The following is a 13,717-nucleotide window of genomic DNA, read 5'->3' on the forward strand; positions in this document are numbered from 1 at the left end:
GCTGTGTTCTGCCTCCACCACCAGGAGTAGGAGGATTCTGAATTCCATTTGATGGGAATCCCAAGCGGGAAGAGCTGAGGTTGCTCTCAGGCCCTACTTATCACAGGGATCGGGTCAGCCACTGTGGGTGACATGATGCTCGACTAGGTGTAGATGAGACCTCTGCTCCATGAATTTATCTAATTTTTTAAAAGCCGTCTAAATCAGAAGCATTTGCTTCCCTCTTAATGAATTCTCTGTGTGAAATTGTACTTAATATTTTCAACTGTTATATGTATAGCTTATTGTTGTAGGGAGCCCAAGAAGAAAGGGCCCTGCCCTGAGATGCTTACGATCTAAAATTTGAACCCCAGGCATCACCTGCTACCTGGCACCTGCAATTATCAAGGAGGATATTGTTTGGTTTGTTGCTATGTATTTTTGTGGTTTTGTACTGTAAACCGCCCTGTGATCCTTCAGATGTCCTCTAAATGTCAGATAGCTGTTTGCTTCTTTGACATCTGATGGGAGGGCGTTCCACAGGGCAGGCACCACTACCGAAAAGGCCCTCTGCCTGGTTCCCTGTAACTTCGCTTCTCTCAGTGAGGGAACAGCCAGAAGGCCCTTGGAGCTGGACCTCAGTGTCCGGGCAGAACGATGGGGGTGGAGATGCTCCTTCAGGTATACTGGGCTGATGCCGTTTAGGGCTTTAAAGGTCAGCACCAACCCTTTGAATTGTGCTCGGAAATGTACTGGGAGCCAATGTAGGTGTAACCAAGTGCAGCCTGTATGTAAAAAAAGTCTGCTTTTTTAAAAGTCTTCCTGTTGAAACCTTGCTGCTTGATTTTTGTCTTCTTTCAAATGAAAAATTTCATGGTTTTGAGTGGAAAGGAAGAGATGGGGGGGGGAGGAGGACGACGAGATATTTTTACATCTGAGTTGGAAGCTTCGTTATTTTGCAGAGCCTTATGCTCTAATTTTGAGTGCCTGAAGAACATATGGAGGACTGTCTCTTTGAACCTCTATGCTCGAGAGGGGGGGGGAGTCTCCCATCTGTTCAGTGTACAGTTTGATGCGTTCATAGACTGAACAGGGTGGAAGCCTCTTGCCTGTGCCCTTTGTGCTATTCACAATTTCATGGATGCATATTGATAATGTGGTGGTGTGGACAGAGCCAGGCATCTCAAAATCTGATACCTGGAAGCTTTAATTATTATTTTTCAAGGCTTGTGCTGCAAGGTGCCTAAGTTTAATTCTATCACCTTAAAAAGCCACTTCTGGTGTCTAGGAATAATTTTAGCTCACATATATATATATAGAGAGAGAGTGATGTTGAACTTGAATGGCATTACTTTGGTGACTTACAGATGCAAATAGCCTGGCATGTGGAAAATGTGATAATTGGGCAGGGGAAGTAGACACAAGACAGATGGGGAGCCTGTTGTCTTAACACTGCAGGAGAAAAACGTAGCGTGGCTGCAATTTTAAGGCAGCAAACTCCGAATTGATTAAAAATGGAAGTACTCTGAGAATCCATTAGACTGTCTGTTGGTATGCCTGTACTTCCAACAATTTAAAGCCGCATTTTCTGCCAGAACGGCACTTGGAGTGACATGCAACATGGCAATGAAATAAAGCAGTAATAAAAAATTCACAAAACACCAACATAATCCTAAAAGCCAAAGACAGATAGATGAAGCAGCAGCAGCAGTTAAGAACAGGGCACAGTCAGCCAGAAGGAATTCTTGAAAAAGAAGAAATGTTTTTGCCAGCTGTTGAACGGACAACAAGGAAAGATTTCCCGGGGAAGCAGCCTCTGCAGATGGAGTGGCACCACGACTGTATACGTTGAGCCCCTGTGTCTTCCAGCCACCCCAAATGTCTCTCTTGTCAATCTGAGAGAACGGGACGGGGCGGGATGTATGGGAGCAGGTGCTTCCTAAGGTACTCAGGACCCTGGCCATTTAGTACTTCAAAGCTCAAAACCTGCATATTAGATTACACCCAGGAGCAAACAAGCAGCCAGTGAAGCTTCCCTCTGAAAATCAGATAGTGTCCATACATGGCTTGTAAAACCTCAAGGCAGGTCTGAGGCAGTTTGAGGCTGGACGTGCTTGTGCAAGCTCTGATCGCCAGACCAAGCCCCACCTCCACATAACTAACGGATCTGTGTTACAGGTGGGAGCCAAGTTATCCTTTGACACTCTTGAGTAATTTATCTTTCAGGGGCTGGGAGAACGGGCAAGTTCGGGGTGGCGGTGGGGCTCTGCCCCCCTGCTCAGTGAACTTGTCTGCTGCCTCCAGTTTTGCCTGTTAGTGCGCCTCTGATCTTCTCTAGCCTGGTTTGTTGGGGGTCCTCTTCCAGGGAATTTCGAAGGTCTGTTCTGAGCATCCATTATGGCACTGAGTCAGTGCCGGGCTCTAGTAGCATGGCAGCCAGGTTTGAGCTCTGTGATCTGCTGGGATGCATTTTGAGAATTCTCTTCTAATGGTAAGCGGTAGAAAAATATTATTAAGTTAACTAAACGAACTGTATAGATTACATACCCCTAGCCTCGTCTTCTAGATGCTGTAGGTCTTGAAGCCAATTGGGGATCGGGCGGTTTTGTGAATGGATCCCCCAAATCCAAGGTCTCATTGCTGACTCTCTCCTCCACCCGCCCTGCAATGGTGTGGGCAGCACTGGAATGTTAATGGCTTGCCCATTTCTACTGTGAATGACTTTTTTGTTGCGTTGTGCAAGAAATTTCCTGGCTACCCAACCTTGCCTCTTGCCCTCGAGTTCAACTGCACCTGCATCTCTTAATAAAAGCAGATTTTCTCTGGCACGGAGGAATTTGCAAAGTGGAGTCAGGCAGTCTGCTTTTGAAAAACAACCACTGGTGCATCGTCCTTGTGCAGCCGATATCTCCCGGCAGTTCCCCCAGCTTGCGCAAGGCTTCGCTCAGGATTTGGGCCTTGCTTTTCTCCAAGGTTTTCATAATTGTCAAGATGGAAGTGTGCTGCTTTAACTGTGCTCTTCTTCCTCCATCCCTCCCCCCCCTCCTTTTCTCTCCAGGCTTAATGGGAACTCACTCATTCAGGAAAGAAAAGAGAGGCAATTTCTGAGCGCTTTGCTGATTTGGCTAATCCCAGATAGCTAATTCTCTTGTATCGGCCCAGTGAGGCAGGCTGCTGCGTAAGTCCCAAACCCAGCTCAGCAGCAGCATTTGTGCACCCGCATTGGGGGAAAAAATATTTGTGCTGCTTTGCTCTCCTCCAAGGAAGAAAACCTCTGCTTTTTGCTGGCACCTGCTCCCTTTATGTGGCTTTAATGGGAGATTTCAGAACTAGGCAGAGAGGATATTAGGGGGGGCAGGAACCCCCAGCTCTCAGGGCCTTGGACTTCCATAATCCCACCCTTCTCATATTCCTCGCCTTGTTGTTCTTTAACCCTTTGAGTTAGCTCCTTGAAATAGCTGTGGTGTTCTGGTAATTGGTGAAGCGCAGGGCAGCCTCCCTTCCCTTAAGAAGATTCCCAAAAGACAGACAGCTGTGTTGATCTATTATTTTGCTTACACCCACAGAGCAGAAGGAGCGCTGAGCAGAAGGCCCAGTTTATTAGACTCAGCACAGCTGCATTCCTGAGCGTGATTCCCTGGGAGGGAGCGCCACTGATCTCAGAGGTGTTGACTCCTGGCTGAATCGGGTCAACTTGTAAAACACCTTGAGCTTTAACAAAAGATACTCAGCCAGCTGAATTTCAGTCTCTAGCTTTTAACTGGAATTGCAGACCATCTTCCGAATAATTATTACTGTTTGAAATGCTGGCGTGAAGTTAGGAGCTGCATCAGATAAAAGGAATGGATCTGACCTCTTTGAGATTGTTGCCTTCATTCTCAGGCTGCTTCTATGCTAATTTGTCTGTCTGTTGTGCAATTAAATTGGAAAGTTTCATTATCCCTTTATTTGCTTCCCAGTAACTAGTGCTTCCCAGTAACTAGGGGATGCGGGTGGTGCTGTGGGTAAAACCTCAGCGCCTAGGACCTGCCGATAGCATGGTCGGCGGTTCGAATCCCCGCGGTGGGGTGCGCTCCCGTCGTTCGGTCCCAGCGCCTGCCAACCTAGCAGTTCGAAAGCACCCCCGGGTGCAAGTAGATAGATAGGGACCGCTTTATAGGGGGAAGGTAAACGGCGTTCCGTGTGCTGCGCTGGCTCGCCAGATGCAGATTGTCACGCTGGCCACTTGACCCGGAAGTGTCTGCGGACAGCGCTGGCTCCTGGCCTCTAGAGTGAGATGAGCACACAACCCTAGAGTCTGTCAAGACTGGCCCGTACCGGCAGGGGTACCTTTACCTTTACCTTAACTAGTGCTTGTGCAGGTGAGCTCATTGCTCCTGCTCTAGATAAAAGCCTTGAAGGAGCTGCACTTCTCTGCATTTCCCCTCCTCCACTTCACCAGCGGTTGAAGCACCATCTCTTGTGCAAGCTGCTCTTGGAAATAAAATGCTGCAGAGGGGGAACTCCTTCCCTTCGAGCCAGTTGCATCTGAGAGATGCACACTTAAGCCCAGGAACGGCAGAGGAAAAGGAAGCTCAAACCTCCCTCTCATGTGATTAAAGGTACAGTGGTACCTTCGGTTACATACGCTTCAGGTTACATACGCTTCAGGTTACAGACTCCGCTAACCCAGAAATAGTGCTTCAGGTTAAGAACTTCGCCTCAGGATGAGAACGGAAATCGGGCTCCGGTGGCGCGGCAACAGCAGGAGGCCCCGTTAGCTAAAGTGGTGCTTCAGGTTAAGAATAGTTTCAGGTTAAGAACAGACCTCCGGAACGAATTAAGTACTTAACCCAAGGTACCACTGTAAAGGTAAAGGGACCCCTGACAGTTAAGTCCAGTCGTGAACGACTCTGGGATTGTGGCGCTCATCTCGCTTTACAGGCTGAGGGAGCCGCCGTTTGTCTGCTTCCGCAGACAGTTTTTCCGGGTCATGTGGCCAGCATGACTAAGCCGCTTCTGGTGAAACCAGAGCAGCGCACGGAAATGCCATTTACCTTCCCGCCAGAGCGGTACCTATTTATCTACTTGCACTGTGTGCTTTCGAACTGCTAGGTTGACAGGAACTGGGACCGAGCAACGGGAGCTCACCCTGTCACGGGGATTCGAACAGCTGACCTTTCGCTCGGCAAACCCAAGCGGCGCAGTGGTTTAACCCACAGCGCCACCTGCGTCCCTCTCATGTGATTAGTCTGCTGCATATATCTTCATGTTCCTAGTTTATTTTACCACGCCAGTTGCCTCCCCTCCCCCCTTTCACATTCCTGCCACAGAGGTCTGTGTGCCCATGGTGAACTTGCCAGCATTGCTACATCCTTGACCTTTTCTCCTTGGCTTTGCCCCAGAGAACCAAAGACAAGTGTTTGGGAAACTTTATTCTCCTATCTGGTGCTGTCTGCATACAGGCACGGGGTGGAATGCAACAATTGTCTTATCTTGCTGATGGGAGTCCGACAGGGAGAGGTGTGTAATCTGTCAGCCTGTTAAATGGAATTTTCGAGTCCGGTGGAGAAAGAGAAGAGCAGAGGCCCAATCGCCGAAGCAAGGTACCTCTTCCAGGTGTGTGGCTTCATGGTTAGGCCCAGGCCAAGTGCCTCATATATGAGTGAGCTGCAAATGCAAGTGAACCAGAGGGCCAGTGTGGTGCAGTGGTTAGAGTGTTGGACTAGGATCTGAGAGGTAAAGGTAAAGGGACCCCTGACCATTAGGTCCAGTCGTGACCGACTCTGGGGTTGCGTCGCTCATCTCGCTTTATTGGCCGAGGGAGCCGGCATACAGTTTCCGGGTCATGTGGCCAGCAGGACTAAGCCGCTTCTGGCGAACCAGAGCAGTGCACGGAAACGCCGTTTACCTTCCCGACGGAGTGGTACCTATTTATCTACTTGCACTTTGACGTGCTTTTGAACTGCTAGGTTGGCAGGAGCTGGGACTGAGCAACGGGAGCTCACCCCGTCGCGGGGATTCGAACCGCCGACCTTCTGATTGGCAAGTCCTAGGCTCTGTGGTTTAACCCACAGCGCCACCCGTGTCCCAGGATCTAGGAAACCATGGTTCAAATCCACCCCCCATTAAGCCATGACACTCATTGGGTGTGACCTTAGGCCAGTCACTGCTTCTCAGCCTAACCCACCTCACAGGGTGGGGATTAAATGAGATGGGGCAGAGTTGTGTACCCCACCTTGAGCTCATCAGAGGAGAAGGTTGGGACATATACACAGTATCAACTTGTGAATTGTGTGTGGTCCTAATAGTGCTGCTTGTTTGGCCCTCTTGCTCTTAATCCAGATAACTAGGAAGTCTCTGGAAATTCCAGAAACTTCCTCGCTCTCGGCTTCATGCAAATCCACTGCTGGAGTGCACAGAATTCCTAGGAATTTTCCTGTGCTTGAGATGGTTCAGTTGTTGCCTCCTTTCTGTGTCTCCCTTCCTTTGTTTACATTGTGCTTTGAAAAGGAATGAGGGTTTTGAATGTTGGGGACATGTTTGACTGGAGCAAACTCTGGCAGACTCTTTCTGACACAGCCAGCCTTGCAGGAGGGAACTCGGAGTATTTAGAGTGAAAATGACAAGGCAATTGTCAGGAATTACTTTAATGGGTAGGAATTAGTTTTAAATTATTCGCATTATAAATAGCTGGTATCGTAGTTCCTGGCTCCGAAGCAAGCAAGATGGAATGATGTGTCACAGCAAGGAAAGGTTGTGATTAATAAAACAAATCTTAGTTAAACTAGCACAAAACACACACACACACAGAGAAAAGCTTGGTAAATCAATTAGATTCATCCATTTCCCTACAGATCTGCCTCTAAGTCATTCTACAGGAGTTGGCTGAGACTTGCAGAGCTTTGTGGGATGGGGGCGAGAGAAGATGCTCAAGTATTAGGCTGCATCTTTTAATTATATATTGACACCTGCTTTACAGAGGGAAATAGGGGAGTGCTGACGCTTCCTAGATTTTCTGTAGTGGGGAGGTGCCATTCTCTAGTGGAGAGGTTGTCCCATCACCATCGTGGTTGAGATGAGCAACAGGCGAGGAAAGGGAGGAGTTGTTTAGCAGCGGAACCTTCCCCTTAGACTCACTTAGATATTTTTTAAGTAATGGGTATGCTTCCCGCTAATGAAGATTAGTAGCAATTGCTGTGAGTTCCACCAAACTGTCCTTCCCTCCCATCCCACGTGTGTGTTTTTAGCAGGGAAAAATATGCTGTAATTTTGGTAACGATGTAAAGAGCTAATTAAGGGTCTTGCTCAATCAACTAGCAGCTTAATTACCACCAAATAGTAATCGCTTGCGGAAGCGCTGCTGCCGCCACAAGCCCTGTGACATTTATGGTTCTGCACCTGAGGGCGTTGTGCAAAATGGGGAAAGGACACCCCCCCCCTTTTAAAAGGCCCATCGCAACTGGGATTTCTGGAGGTGGTGGGAGGAATCTGCTGAGGATTGTGATTCCTTAAACATCCACATCTTCCCTTTCCTCTGGGGAGTGCACAGGGTGGCCTATATGGGCCTACAGGGAGGTCTGCTATTCAGACACCACTCAGACTGTCTTTGACCCCACAAGGCGCCTTCTGACCACCTCTTTGGCCATTCAAAGCAAGACAGTAAACCCCTGTAATGGGGGAGGAGTGAGCATATTTTCCTTGTCTTCAAATATTCCTCCCTGGGCCATTGCTCACTGGCAGAAGGTCCCGGCTTCCACCCTCAACATTTTCCAGGAGGGCTGGGTCAGGCTCCTGTCTGAAACCCTGGACTGCTGATGCCAGACGGTGTGTAGACAATGCAGATTTAACTGGACCAGCGGCCTGACTGTGTACAATGCAACTTCCTGTCTGGCTTGTCTAACCTGACAGCACCACTGCTGTTTGTGTGTGGAGGGCTGGCACGGCATTTCCGTGGCTCAACCTTGCCTCCCAGTTCCTGTGGCCCCAGGGAAGACTTTGTGTCTCCACTAGAGGCATCCCTGCAAGGTGAGATGGTCACCTCCAGTGGTAAATTTTGGGTGGCCGAGTAAGGGAGAGGGACTTGACCAAGGGCACAGTGTTGGGTTTTCATTTCCATGCTGCCTCAAAACAGCTGGATCGCATTCTGTGTTTTAAATGATGCGATCTGTTCCACTCAAGCCGCCTAAAGAACCGCCTTCTGGCAGTTCCCTTGCTGCATGAAGCCAAGTTACAGGGAACCAGGCAGAGGGCCTTCTCGGTAGAGTGGTACCTCGGGTTAAGTACTTAATTCGTTCTGGAGGTCCGTTCTTAACCTGAAGCACCACTTTAGCTAATTGGGCCTGCTGCTGCTGCTGCTTGAGCACTATTTCTGTTCTCATCCTGAAGCAAAGTTCTTAACCAGAGGTACTATTTCTGGATTAGCGGAGTCTGTAACCTGAAGCGCATGTAACCTGAAGCGTATGTAACCTGAGGTACCACTGTATTTTAATATTTTGTGGGAAGCCTCCCAGAGGGGCTGGGGAAACCCAGCCAGATGGGTGGGGTATAAATTTATTATTAATTAATTAGTATAAAATGCTATAGACTGGTCCTGAAGGCCACGTGACTGCTGAAGAGCTTGTCCCCAGAGTGCAGCGGCCGGCCTGCTCTTGAGGTGGGATAGCTGGAGAGGCCTGTGTCAGATCTCTCTGCATTCCTGGCATGCCTGCTGCTCCCCCTGCCTCCCTCCTCTGCCCCTCTTCTGCCCCTCTTTCCTTTGAACGCTTGATTGATTTGATTTATTACGGCCATTGGCCCATATCTAAAACAATACATCAAAATTTATCCATAAACAAACAATTTAAACAGTTCCAAGTTAAAACACCCGTATAAAACCAATTTTACTTCAATTAAATAAACACTATATACAATAAGCTCCCTCTATGTCAACCGCAATTCAGATCCCTCGGATTTTGGGGGCTATGCGACTTAGTTCTGGCACTTATTGATGGTTCTGAAGTTTGGCTAAGCTGTCAGAGTCATACAGTGATCCATTTCTCCTCTTATGAAATAAGACATTAATCAGGTATCTAGCGACTGCAAGGGATCTGCTTGAGTCTTCGTCGTTTAATAAGTATATTATTTGGGCTTCCTGAGGTCTGACAGCAATTCTCGATAAATATGGGGCCAGAAACTTGGACCGTGGAGCCGAATATAATGGACAACAGAAGATTATATGATATAACGATTCTATAGATCCACTTTTACAGTCACAGAGGAGTGAGATCTGTCCGTTGGAGAGTCTGTTACCCAACACATTTGATGGGAAAACATTGAATCTAGCCTTTATAAAGGCATACCTGTGCATCACCCCAGATAAGGTAGTTAAATAAGATGGAAGTTTCGTTGGTGGTGTTAAGCCAAGATTTATCGGCGAACAGGTACCACCTCCTGTTGCAATATTAAATTGTAAATCCATCTCCTCTAATTTGTGAGTTATAATTCTCTTGGCAGAAATTAAATCCAATTTTAGTAGTTCAGATGGAGATAGTCCTAAGGACACAAGTTTCCCATGTATTATTTTTGCCCAAGGGCTAGGGAACTCATCTCTCCAGAGACACTGAATCAAGTGGAGATTTGGAAGTTTATGCCATAATGCCAACCAGTAACAGAGGATGCATTTCCATAATGTGGTTCCTAGAGATGTAACATTTAGTTCCAGTCGTATAGCAGTATTGCTTACACACCTGGGTAATTTTAGCAACCTTCTTAGCAGCTGGTTTTGGATTACCTCCAATTGGGTTAGATTAACAAAGGACCCCCATATTGGGATTGCATATGCTATTGTTGCAATCACCTTTGCCTTGAAAACTTTTAACACTGATGGAATATGGAAGGCCCCATCTGAAAAGAAAAAACGCAGTAGCGCAAAGGAAAGGGCTTTAGCTCTATTTAATACATATGCAAGATGGACCTTCCAGCCCATGTTGTGTTGGAGAAGGACTCCCAAATATTGAAATTTAAAGACTTGGTCGATGGCTTTTCCGTCTATTCTCCAATTATAGGTTTTTCGACTCTTGGTGAAAATTAGGACTTTGGACTTTGCATGATTAATTGTAAGAAAATTTGATTTGCAGTAAGCATCAAAATTTTTTAATGCCCTCCTAAGGCCCACTCTTGAAAAAGATAGGATAACTGCGTCGTCTGCGTAGGGTAGAAGGGGGCAACGATATTGGGCAAGACGGGGGGCGTGGATCGTTTCTTGAGAATCTATCAGAGGCGCCCTCATATCACTTATAAATAGATTAAAAAGGGTCGGGGCAAGGATACATCCTTGACGAACACCTCTATTGATGGTTACTGGATTTGAGAGGTCGCCGGCCGGAGTGATTCTTACCCTAGCGGCCGATCCGTCATGCAATTTAGTTATTAGCCACAAGAGTCTTTTGTCTATTCCCCATCGTGCTAATTTTCCCCAAAGTAGTCCTCTGGGGATGCTGTCAAAAGCGGCCTTTAAATCAATAAAGGCCGCACAAAGTTGGCCTCTATCTTTGAACGCTGCTCAGGCGCTGACTGCAATTGACCGGAGCCTCCTGCATCTCTCAGAGCTGCAGTCCATGCGGAGGCTTGTGTGTGTGCTGAGAGATGATGGACCTCTTGTTGCCCTCCCTCCTTGTTTAATGCCTGCATCTACCCATTTGCCTACTGGACATGCTAATCCCTAGAGCAAGCTTAAACTGAAGAAAGTAGGAAAAACCACTGGGCCGGTAAGATACAATCTAAGTCAAATCCCTTATGAATACACAGTGGAAGTGACAAACAGGTTTAAGGATTTAGATTTGGTGGACAGAGTGCCTGAAGAACTATGGATGGAGGCTCGTAACATTGTACAGGAGGCAGCAACGAAAACCATCCCAATGAAAAGGAAATGCAAGAAAGCAAAGTGGCTGTCCAACGAGGCCTTACAAATAGCAGAGGAGAGAAGGCAAGCAAAATGCGAGGGAGATTGTGAAAGATACAGGAAATTGAATGCAGATTTCCAAAGAACAGCAAGGAGAGACAAGAAGGCCTTCTTAAACGAGCAATGCAAACAAATAGAGGAAAACAACAGAATGGGAAGAACCAGAGATCTGTTCAAGAAAATTGGAGATATGAAAGGAACATTTCGTACAAAGATTACCATAATAAAAGACAAAAGTGGAAAGGACCTAACAGAAGCAGAAGACATCAAGAAGAGGTGGCAAGAATACACAGAGGAACTATACCAGAAAGAAATGGATGCCTCGTACACCCTAGGTAGTGTGGTTGCTGACCTTGAGCCAGACATCCTGGAAAGTGAAGTCAAATGGGCCTTAGAAAGCACTGCAAATAACAAGGCCAGTGGAAGTGATGGTATTCCAGCTGAACTATTTAAAATTTTAAAAGATGATGCTGTTAAGGTGCATATGCCAGCAAATTTGGAAAGCTCAGCAGTGGCCAGAAGATTGGAGAAGATCAGTCTACATCCCAATCCCAAAGAAGGGCAGTGCCAAAGAATGCTCCAACTACCGCACAATTGCACTCATTTCACACGCTAGCAAGGTTATGCTTAAAATTCTACAAGGAAGGCTCAAGCAGTATGTGGATCGAGAACTCCCAGAAGTGCAAGCTGGATTTAGAAGAGGCAGAGGAACCAGAGACCAAATTGCAAACATGCGCTGGATTATGGAGAAAGCTAGAGAGTTCCAGAAAGACATCTACTTCTGCTTCATTGGCTATGCAAAAGCCTTTGACTGTGTCGGCCACAGCAAACTATGGCAAGTTCTTAAAGAAATGGGAGTGCCTGATCACCTCATCTGTCTCCTGAGAAATCTCTATGTGGGACAAGAAGCTACAGTTAGAACTGGATATGGAACAACTGATTGGTTCAAAATTGGGAAAGGAGTACGACAAGGCTGTATTTTGTCTCCCTGCTTATTTAATTTATATGCAGAATACATCATGCGAAAGGCTGGGCTGGATGAATCCCAAGCTGGAATTAAGATTGCCGGAAGAAATATCAACAACCTCAGATATGCAGATGACACAACCTTGATGGCAGAAAGTGAGGAGGAATTAAAGAACCTTTTAATGAGGGTGAAAGAGGAGAGCGCAAAATATGGTCTGAAGCTCAACATCAAAAAAACGAAGATCATGGCCACTGGTCCCATCACCTCCTGGCAAATAGAAGGGGAAGAAATGGAGGCAGTGAGAGATTTTACTTACTTGGGCGCCATGATCACTGCAGATGGTGACAGCAGCCACGAAATTAAAAGACGCCTGCTTCTTGGGAGAAGGGCAATGACAGGCCTAGACAGCATCTTGAGAAGTAGAGATGTCACCTTGCCAACAAAGGTCCGTATAGTTAAAGCCATGGTCTTCCCAGTCGTGATGTATGGAAGTGAGAGCTGGACCATAAAGAAGGCTGATCGCCGAAGAATTGATGCTTTTGAATTATGGTGCTGGAGAAGACTCTTGAGAGTCCCATGGACGGCAAGAAGATCAAATGCATCCATTCTTAAGGAAATCAGACCTGAGTGCTCACTGGAAGGACAGATCGTGAAGCTGAGGCTCCAGTACTTTGGCCACCTCATGAGAAGAGAAGACTCCCTGGAGAAGACACTGATGCTGGGAAAGATGGAGGGCACAAGGAGAAGGGGGCGACAGCGGACGAGATGGTTGGATAGTGTTTTTGAGGTTACCAGCATGAGTTTGACCAAACTGCGGGAGGTAGTGGAGGACAGAGGTGCCTGGGGTGCTCTGGTCCATGGGGTCACGAAGAGTCGGAAACGACTAAACAACAACAACAACAACAATGTGTGCTTTTATTTAAAACGCATCTCTGGGTTATTTGTGGGGCATAGGATTTCGTTCACCCCCCCCCCACAAATATAGTCTGGCTCCCCACAAGGTCTGAGGGACAGTGGACCCGCCCCCTGCTGAAAATGAACTCAGAAGGTGCCTGTCTCTTTGAGAGGGAGGGAAGTGAGTGCATTCAGCTGGACCAGCAATGTCCAGAAGTCCAGTTTGGCACAGACCCATTCTGAGCTTGGCTTTTCCGAGGTCTCTCTCTGGTGCCCTGATGGCAAAAGCTCTGGGGCAGAATATTTCAGCGCCTCTTGAGTGAAGCTGGCAGCCAGACTCTGGCAGTGGCTGATAGTTCTCAGATATGACTAATAGAGAGTCACTCTCCTGGCAGCAGATGTGAGGGATTTCATAGGTCACTTTGCACACTCTTATCTGGTTACAGGGGAAAGTGTTTCCGCTGGTAAGAGAGGAGGCCCATTGGGAACGCTTCTGAGGCCAGTGGGCTTGAATGGGCAGAGCCTGCTGAACCTTGAAGCTCACAGGGAGCCGGGTGCACTATTTCAGTTTGAACTATATTTGAGGATATATCAGACATGTTCTGGCCTGTGGGAAGCAATAATTTCTTCTAGAGCTCTGATCTTACATCAGAAGAGCCCGCTGGATCAGACCAATGGCCCATCTAGTCCGTTATCCTGTTCTCACAATGGCTGACAAAATGCTCATGGTAAGCCCAAAAGCAGAACCCGAGCACAAGAGCCTTTTCCCTTCCTGTGGTTTCCAGCAATTGCTATTTGAAAGCTCGAACTGTGAAGGCAGAGCATAGTCAACATGGCAAATAGCTATCAATAGCCCTCCTCATTTGTCTCAATCTAGAGCCATCTAGGTTGGTGCCCAGGGACACGGATGGCGCTGTGGGTTAAACCACAGAGCCTAGGATTTGCCGATCAGAAGG

At 47.3% G+C, this 13,717-nt stretch overlaps 1 protein-coding gene across 3 annotated transcripts in view; it reads left to right on the forward strand.

Annotated features, from left to right (window-relative positions):
• The window catches only part of PAK4 (p21 (RAC1) activated kinase 4), an 83,583-nt gene that overhangs the window by 7,316 nt on the left and 62,550 nt on the right, over nt 1-13,717 (forward strand). The window lies entirely within an intron of this gene.

This window comes from Podarcis muralis, chromosome 7 (assembly GCF_964188315.1).
Source record: "Podarcis muralis chromosome 7, rPodMur119.hap1.1, whole genome shotgun sequence".
NCBI lineage: Eukaryota > Metazoa > Chordata > Lepidosauria > Squamata > Lacertidae > Podarcis > Podarcis muralis.